Source organism: Oncorhynchus keta, chromosome 1 (assembly GCF_023373465.1).
Source record: "Oncorhynchus keta strain PuntledgeMale-10-30-2019 chromosome 1, Oket_V2, whole genome shotgun sequence".
NCBI lineage: Eukaryota > Metazoa > Chordata > Actinopteri > Salmoniformes > Salmonidae > Oncorhynchus > Oncorhynchus keta.
This window is the reverse complement of record NC_068421.1, coordinates 3,348,810-3,359,118: the sequence shown is the minus strand read 5'-3', so window position 1 is coordinate 3,359,118 and position 10,309 is coordinate 3,348,810.

The following is a 10,309-nucleotide window of genomic DNA, read 5'->3' as shown; positions in this document are numbered from 1 at the left end:
CCATACATCAAAAATACTGCCCCCTACACTCAACAGGTTAACTTGGGTCGAACATTTTGGGTAGCCTTCCACAAGCTTCCCCCAATAAGTTGGGAAGCCATTTTGTCACAACTTTGAAAGTATGCTTGGGGTCATTGTCCATTTGGAAGACCCATTTGCAACCAAGCTTTAAATTCCTGACTGATGTTTTGAGATATTGCTTCAATATATCCACATAGTTTTCCAGCCTCATGATGCCATCTATTTTGTGAAGTGCACCATTCCCTCCAGCAGCAAAGCACCCCCACAGCATGATGCTGCCACCCCCGTGCTTCACGGTTGGGATGGTGTTCTTCTTCCACAACTGATGCTGCCACCCCCGTGCTTCATGGTTGGGATGGTGTTCTTCTTCCACGATGTGATGCTGCCACCCCCGTGCTTCACGGTTGGGATGGTGTTCTTCTTCCACAACATGATGCTGCCACCCCAGTGCTTCACGGTTGGGATGGTGTTCTTCTTCCACAAAATTATGCTACCACCCCCGTGCTCCACGGTTGGGATGGTGTTCTTCTTCCACAACATGATGCTGCCACCCCCGTGCTTCACGGTTGGGATGGTGTTCTTCTTCCATAACATGATGCTGCCACCCCCGTGCTTCACGGTTGGGATGGTGTTCTTCGACTTGCAAGCCTCCCTTTTTTCCTCCAAAGATAACGATGGTCACTATGGCATTATGTCATTCAGGTTATGTTGATATAGGACTCGTTTTACTGTGGATATAGATACTTTTGTACCTCCAGCATCATGTTGTTCTGGGATTGATTTGCAATTTTCTCAATAGAGTATGTTCATCTCTAGGAGACAGAACGCGTCTCCTTCCTGAGCAGTATGACGGCTGCATGGTCCCATGGTGTTTATACTTGCATACTTTTGTTCGTACAGATGAACGTGGTACACTCGGGCGTTTGGAAATTGCTCCCAAGGATGAACCAAACTTGTGGAGGTCTACAATGTTTTTTCTGAGGTCTTGGCTGATTTATTTTTATTTTCCCCATGATGCCAAGCAAAGAGGAACTGAATTTGAAGGTATGCCTTGAAATACATCCACAGGTATACCTCCAATTGACTCAAATGATGTCAATTAGCCTATCAGAGGCTTCTAAAGCCAGAACATCATTTTCTGGAACTTTCCAAGCTGTTTAAAGGCACAGTCAACTTAATGTATGTAAACTGCTGACCCACTGGAATTGTGATAGTGTGAATTATAAGTGAAATAAACTGTCTGTAAACAATTGTTGGAAAAATGACCTGTGTCATGCACAAAGTAGATATCCTAACCGACTTGCCAAAACTATACTTTGTTAACAAGAAATTTGTGGAGTGGTTGAATAACTGGTTTTAATGACTCCAGTGTATGTAAACCTCCGACTTCAACTGGTATATCCCTACAATAGAATCCCCATGCATTAACCTGTTACTCCTACCTCCTACTTTTTCGAACATTCTGTTAAAAATCACGCAACATTTCAGCGCCCTGCTGCTCATGCCAGGAATATAGTATATGCATATGATTAGTATGTGTGGATAGAAAACACTCAGACGTTTATAAAACTGGTTAAATCATGGCTGTGACTATAACAGAACGTGCGTTTCATCGAAAAGCGTAGGAAAATCTGATCACTGAAAATGGAAATATATATCCATCCGCCACTTCAACCCATTGATAAAGGCGAACCACAATAAATGGGGCTGAGGTTGCAATACCTACAGCTTCCACACGATGTCAACAGTCTTGTCATTTGCCTAGGCTTTGTTTCGTGGTCCTTCTGTAGCTCAGTTGGTAGAGCATGGAGCTTGTAACGCCAGGGTAGTGGGTTCGATTCCCGGGACCACCCATACGTAGAATGTATGCACACATGACTGTAAGTCGCTTTGGATAAAAGCGTCTGCTAAATGGCATATATTATTATTATTATATTATATTCTTGGTCAAACGAAGAAGAGACAAGCCATTTGTTCAGGTCTCCGACCGGATATTTTGGTTGAGATTTACCCGGACATTATTTCCAGACGGACAGCTAAAGAATATACATCGCCTCGTGATCAATTTCATCGCTTATTAACGTGTACTAATACCTACATTTGCATTACAAAAGTATTTCAAAGTGTTTTGTGAAAGTTTATCGTCGACTTTTTTAATTTTAAAAAGTTACGTTATAAGACGCTATTTTCTTCCGTTTATCACACAGTCTTCATAGATCGATATCTAGGCTATATATGGACCGATTTAATCGAAAAAAAGACCCAATAGTGATTATGGGACATCTAGGAGTGCCAACAAAGAAGATGGTCAAAGGTAATGAATGTTTTATAGTTTATTTGTGCGGTTTGTGTAGCGACAACTATGCTAATTATTTTGTTTACGTCCCCTGCGGGTCTTTTGGGGTGTTACATGCTATCAGATAATAACTTCTCATGCTTTCGCCGAAAAGCATTTTAAAAATCTGACTTGTTGCCTGGATTCACAACGAGTGTAGCTTTAATTCAATACCCTGCATGTGTAATTTAATGAACGTTTGAGTTTTAACTAGTCCTATTAGCATTTAGCGTAGCGCATTTGCATTTCCAGATGTCTAGATGGGACGCCTGCGTGTCAGGTAGGAGCAAGAGGTTAACATGACAACTTCTCCATCATAGAGTGGGAGATAAACAATTTCAAGGCTCAGGGACATGCACTTGTCTGTGGCAACCTAAATGCCATAACTGGACAAGAACCTGACACCCTCAGCACACAGGGGGACAAACACCTACTTGGAGGTGACAGCATTCCCTCCCCCATATGCCCCCCTAGACACAACTACGACAACATAACCAACAGAAATAGTCACAACTCCTGCAGCTTTGTCGGATGCTGGGTATGTACATAGTTAATGATAGTATTCGAGGGGATTCCTATGGTAGGTACACCTATAGCGCATCAAAGCCAAAGGAACTGAATAATATTAAGAAATGCTATATACGGAAGGAATGTAGTGTGTAAATACACCAAAAAACAATTTAGGCAACAACAAATTCAATCCCTTCAAGACAATTTCCTGGATAAAATGTTTCACTGTAATAGTGAAGATATAAACTTGGCAGTAGAACGCCTAAACAGTATTTTTCACCTCTCAGCTTCCCTATCAGAAAAGGTTAAGCAGGAAACCTAAGAAAATGAACAACAATGACAAATGGTTTGATGAAGAATGCAAAAACCTAAGAAAGAAATTGAGAAACCTATCCATTTAAAAACATAGAGACACAGAAAACCTGAGCTTACGCCTTCACTATGGTGAATCATTAAAACAATACAGAAATGCACTACGGAAAAAGAAGGAACAGCACATTCTGAAGTGAATCTAACCCCTTCTGGGAAAATTGGAAAACTATTTAACCTGTTACTCCTACTCCCTACTTTTTCGAACATTCTGTTAAAAATCACACAACATTTCAGCGCCCTGCTACTCATGCCAGGAATATAGTATATGCATATGATTAGTATGTGTGGATAGAAAACACTCAGACGTTTATAAAACTGGTTAAATCACGGCTGTGACTATAACAGAACGTGCGTTTCATCGAAAAGTGCAGGAAAATCTGATCACTGAAAATGGGAAAATATATCCATGCGCCACTTCAACCCATTGTTAAACGTGATCCACATTAAATGGGGCCGAGGTTGCAATACCTACAGCTTCCACACGATGTCAACAGTCTTGTCATTTGACGACGATTTGTTTCTTGGTCAAACAGACACAAGGCAGCGCAGTTCTTCCGGTCTCCGACCGGATATTTTGGTTGAGATTTACCCGGACATTATTTCCAGACGTACAGCCTCGTGATCAATTTGATCGCTTATTAACTAATACCTAAAGTTGCATTACAAAAGTATTTTGAAGTGTTTTGAAGTGTTTTGTGAAAGTTTATCGTCGACTTTTTTAATTTTCAAAAATGACGTTACGTTATAAAACACTATTTTTTTCGTTGATCACACAGTCTTCATAGATCGATATCTAGGCTATATATGGACCGATTTAATCGAGAAAAAAAAGACCCAATAGTGATGTTTATGGAACATCTAGGAGTGCCAACAAAGAAGATGGTCAAAGGTAATGAATGTTTTATATTTTATTTGTGCGTTATGTGTAGCGCCGACTATGCTAATTATTTTGTTTACGTCCCCTGCGGGTCTTTTGGGGTGTTACATGCTATCAGATAATAGATTCTCATGCTTTCGCCGAAAAGCATTTTAAAAATCTGACTTGTTGCCTGGATTCACAACGAGTGTAGCTTTAATTCAGTACCCTGCATGTGTATTTTAATGAACGTTTGAGTTTTAACGAGTGCTATTAGCATTTAGCGTAGCGCATTTGCATTTCCAGATGTCTAGATGGGACGCCTGCGTGTCAGGTAGGAGCAAGAGGTTAAACATCATTACAACAGGACAACCAGTGAAGAACAAACACCATTGTAAATACAACTCAAATTTATGTTTATTTATTTTCCCTTTTGTACTTTAACTATTTGCTCATCATTACAACACTGTATATATAGATGATATGACATTTGCTATGTCTCTATTCCTTTGGAACCTTTGTGAATGTAATGTTTACTGTTCATTTTTATTGTTGATTTCCCATGCCAATAAAGCCTCTTAAATTTGAATTGAGAGAGTGTAGAGCAGAGGAGAGGAGCAGGATCAGATGAGCTCCTGCATTTTTCAGCATTTTCTTTAAAAAAGATAGATTAGGAGTTAGATAAACTTGGATTTTTTGTCAGGAACACATACTGGATTCTACCCTCTACAACATAACCCCTACTTCAAATCAAAACTTAAAACCTACAACCTGATTTTGGACGGAATTACGGAACTACCAAGGATTATTACTCTATACAGCAAATTCTCTGGAAAACAACAGAAACCTGAAAACACCATCCAACCTGGAACTGAGTGAGTAATGTTTAGTCTGAAACTATATTCTATTTCCAAAAGCCAAGAAGAAAAATACACAACATTACTTTATAAGGACTGAATTCTAACATAATTCTGCCAAGCTTGATACAGCTTCAACTAGCACTGACGTGTCAAGTGAGAGGTGTCAAAGCCCATTAGCCCAACAATGGCAGGAGGGTCACACAGTCTACCCCAACCAAATGGAGAGGCCTTAGAAGCTGCCTCCCGCTGTTCAGAGGTAATTAAAATAGAGTACCCTGTGCATGTAAAGAATGATAAGGCAAGAAAAGATGACAAAATGAAGCTCCTTATGGAAAATCAAGAGACACTTTTTGCTGACTATTACAAAAATGGGAACATCAGCAACCTTATCTCCCACACAAACCATCCCCTGGCATGGCACAGTGCTATATTAGCACACTACCCCTTTGTTAAGGGAGGGGGGGTTAACGAGGAGTGGAAACTCAGAATACTTGATAACGAGGACTCTGAGTCAGGTAATATAAATATATATAAGTCCGGAACAGTAATGGTACAGGGTAACCCAAAACAGTTTCAGCTGGTCTTTCACCTAATTCAAAGAATTAGCCCAGCAGGAGAAGCTCTCCCTTGATAAAGATACCCCCACCCCGAGCGGGTCAGACCAGACCTCTTCATTATGTAACCCCACAGACAAGCAGCCCCCAGCGGAGAGTCAACCTCCCAGCACAGATTACCACTCCCTCATTGAAATGAAGGACAAATTCACCCAGCTGGAGGTAAGGCAGGTGGAGCTGGAACAGCAGGTGATTACACTTCAGTCAGCACAGACCCAGACAACAGTCCAGCACAACAACACCCCCTTAACCAGACCCGGAATGCTGGAGTTGGAGAGAGACATATCTGCACTCTCGACAGTGGTGAGACAACTTCAACAGGAGAAAGAGCAGGATCAAGAGAAGAACAGAGCACAAGAGGAGAGGATCAGACTGCTGGTGGAGGAGAGGTTGAGGGGGATGGAGGAGAGGGTGAGAGGGTGAGAGGGATGGAGGAGAGGTTGAGGGGGACGGCGTGTGACAGAGAACAACCCACTAGAGAGGTGGCCACCCCCACAGAGAAGCCAGCAGAACAGCCCACCTCAGCACCCGACAAAAGTCTCGACACCACAGCAGAACAGTCCACACCAGACCCTGACCATAGAGTCGACATCGCAGCAGAACAGACAAATGAAGAACCCCAAGCCCAGCGGCTCTCACCCCCTCTGAGCACCCCCCCTGTCAGCCACCCTGATAGCCCTTCTGACAACCCCCCCACACCCACTGAGGACAAACACAAGACACAGATTGTACTACTTATGGACTCAAATGGGAAATATATAGAAGAAAAAAAACTTTTCCCCAAACACAGTGTGTCTACACCCAGCGTGCCCTCGATCTTCTGTCTTAGGACCAACTAGGCTCACCTAGCCACATAATAATACACACAGGAACAAACGACCTGAGAGCACAGCAGGAAAGGGTGGCCACAGCACTGAAGGGAGTGATTGAAAAGGCTTCTTCTACTTTCCCCAACGCACAAGTGGTTATCTCCACCCTGCTACCACGAAAAGACTTCCACCCTGCCACAATACAGCAGGTAAATGCAAGTATTTCTTGTGACTGTGCCTCAAAACCAAATGTTTTCCTGGCCCACCACTCCACCCTGGACTTGAACAGCCTCTATGACCAGGTCCACCTCTACAAGACAGCAGTGCCCACCTTTGCCCGAACTCTAAAGGACATCGCTCTCAAACGTATCCCCAACACTTCACACAGGAGCAACAGATCAATAGACACCCCACCCAGACCAGCGAGACACCCTCCCAGACCTGCAGGACCCCCCCTCCCCCCTGGACCTACACATAGAGGACCCACGCCAAGAGGAATTACATCCAGACCACAGCACCCCCAGACACATCCACACCCCCACCCCAACCAATCAACACCCCCCCATGCCAACCATGCCCACACCCCATTTAGGCCCCCTCAGATCAGACCTGTGCCACTCCTGCCCACCCCATGCACCCCACCCCCGCAAAGAGGGCCTCAACATGGAAGCCACACATACGCCCAGGTAGTGAGCGGGCAAACAATCCCAACACCCACTCTCACACTTGCCCAAGCCAATGGCATGTACCAGATGCTCAGCAGGCTCTGCTCACACTTACTGGCCTGAGGACAAACCACGACCAACAACATTGCACACTCTATGGAAAAAAAAGCCTTCACTATATCATCCTGGAATATCCAAGGCCTGAGGTCATCTGCCTTTGGCCTAAAGAGCAGAAACCCTGACTTCACCAAAGAAATCGGTAATACAGACATTGTCATCCTGCAAGAAACCTGGTATAGAGGAGACGGACCCACTGGTTGCCCTCTAGGTTACAGAGAGCTGGTAGTCCCATCCACCAAACTACCAGGTGTGAAACAGGGAAGGGACTCAGGGGGTATGCTAATTTGGTATAGAGCAGACCTAACTCACTCCAATACATTCCAGTGTTAATCTGCAAAATTGTAATTATTCGCCAACCTCCTCATGCCTTTTGCACACATTGTATATAGACTCCCCTTTTTTTTCTACTGTGTTACTGACTTGTTAATTGTTTACTCCATGTGTAACTCTGTGTTGTCTGTTCACACTGCTATGCTTTATCTTGGCCAGGTCGCAGTTGCAAATGAGAACTTGTTCTCAACTAGCCTACCTGGTTAAATAAAGGTGAAATAAAAAAATACCTATACCTATATCCCCCCACTAGAATCCCCATACTTTAATGAAGATAGCTACTCCATCCTGGAGGGGGAAATCAATCATTTCCAGGCCCAGGGACATGTACTAGTCTGTGGCGACCTAAATGCCAGAACCGGACAAGAACCTGACACCCTCAGCACACAGGGGGACAAACACCTGCCTGGAGGTGACAGCATTCCCTCCCACATATGCCCCCCTAGGCACAACTATGACAACACAACCAACAAAAACGGGTCACAACTCCTGCAGCTCTGTCGCACGCTGGGTATGTACATAGTCAATGGTAGGCTTCGAGGGGACTCATATGGTAGGTACACCTATAGCTCATCTCTTGGCGGTAGTACTGTAGACTACTTTATCACTGACCTCAACCCAGAGTCTCTCAGAGCGTTCACAGTCAGCCCACTGACACCCCTATCAGACCACAGCAAAATCACAGTCTACTTAAACAGAGCAATACTCAATCATGAGGCATCAAAGCCAAAGGAACTGAGTAACATTAAGAAATGCTATAGATGGAAGGAATGCAGTTTGGAAACATACCAAAAAACAATTAGGCAACAACAAATTCAATCCCTTTTAGACAATTTCCTGGGTAAAACGTTCCACTGTAATTGTGAAGGTGTAAACTTGGCAGTAGAAAATCTTAACAGTATATTTGACCTCTCAGCTTCCCTATCAAATCTAAAAATCTCAAATAGAAAACCGAAGAAAATTAACAATAATGACAAATGGTTTGATGAAGAATGCAAAAATCTAAGAAAGAAATTGAGAAACCTGTCCAACCAAAAACATAGAGACCCGGAAAACCTGTGTCTACGCCTTCACTATGGTGAATCACTAAAACAATACAGAAATACATGACGGAAAAAGAAGGAACAGCATGTCAGAAATCAGCTCAATGTAATTGAAGAATCCATAGACTCTAACCACTTCTGGGAAAATTGGAAAACACCAAACAAACAACAACACCAAGAATTATCTATCCAAAATGGAGATGTATGGGTAAACCACTTCTCCAATCTTGTTGGCTCTATAACAAACAATAAAGAGCAAAAACATATACATGATCAAATACAGATCTTAGAATCAACTATTAAAGACTACCAGAACCCACTGGATTCTCCAAATACATTGAATGAGTTACAGGACAAAATAAAAACCCTCCAACCCAAAAAGGCCTGTGGTGTTGATGGTATCCTCAACGAAATGATCAAATATACAGACAACAAATTCCAATTGGCTATACTAAAACTCAATGAAATGATCAAATATACAGACAACAAATTCCAATTGGCTACACTAAAACTCTTTAACATCATAGCTCTGGCATCTTCCCCATTATTTGGAACCAAGGACTGATCATCCCAATCCACAAAAGTGGAGACAAATTTGACCCCAATAACTACTGTGGAATATGCGTCAACAGTAACCTTGGGAAAATCCCCTGCATTATCATTAACAGCAGACTCGTGCATTTCCTCAATGAAAACAATGTACTGAGCAAATGTTTTACCAAATTACCGTACAACAGACCATGTATTCACCCTGCACACCCTAATTGACAACCAAACAAACCAAAACAAAGGCAAAGTCTTCTCATGCTTTGTTGATTTCAAAAAAGCCTTCGACTCAATTTGGCATGAGGGTCTGCTATACAAACTGATGGAAAGTGGTGTTGGGGGTAAAACATACGACATTATAAAATCCATGTACACAAACAACAAGTGTGCGGTTAAAATTGGCAAAAAACACACACATTTCTTCACACAGGGTCGTGGGGTGAGACAGGGATGCAGCTTAAGCCCCACCCTATTCAACATATATATCAAATAATTGGCGCGGGCACTAGAAAAGTCTGCAGCACCTGGCCTCACCCTACTAGAATCCGAAGTTAAATGTCTGCTGTTTGCTGATGATCTGGTGCTTCTGTCACCAACCAAAGAGGGCCTACAGCAGCACATAGATCTTATGCACAGATTCTGTCAGACCTGGGCCCAAACAGTAAATCTCAGTAAGACCAAAATAATGGTGTTCCAAAAAAGGTCCAGTCACCAGGACCACAAATACAAATTCCATCTAGACACTGTTGCCCTAGAGCACACAAAAAAATGATACATACCTTGGCCTAAACATCAGCGCCACAGGTAACTTCCACAAATCTGTGAACGATCTGAGAGACAAGGCAAGAAGGGCATTCTATGCCATCAAAAGGAACATAAATTTCAACATACCAATTAGGATTTGGCTAAAAATACTTGAATCAGTCATAGAGCCCATTGCCCTTTATGGTTGTGAGGTCTGGGGTCCGCTCACCAACCAAGACTTCACAAAATGGGACAAACACCAAATTGAGGCTCTGCACGCAGAATTCTGCAAAAATATCCTCTGTGTACAACGTAGAACACCAAATAATGCATGCAGAGCAGAATTAGGCCGATACCCGCTAATTATCAAAATCCAGAAAAGAGCCGTTAAATTCTATAACCACCCGATTCCCAAACCTTCCATAACAAAGCCTTCACCTACAGAGAGATGAACCTGGAGAAGAGTCCCCTAAGCAAGCTGGTC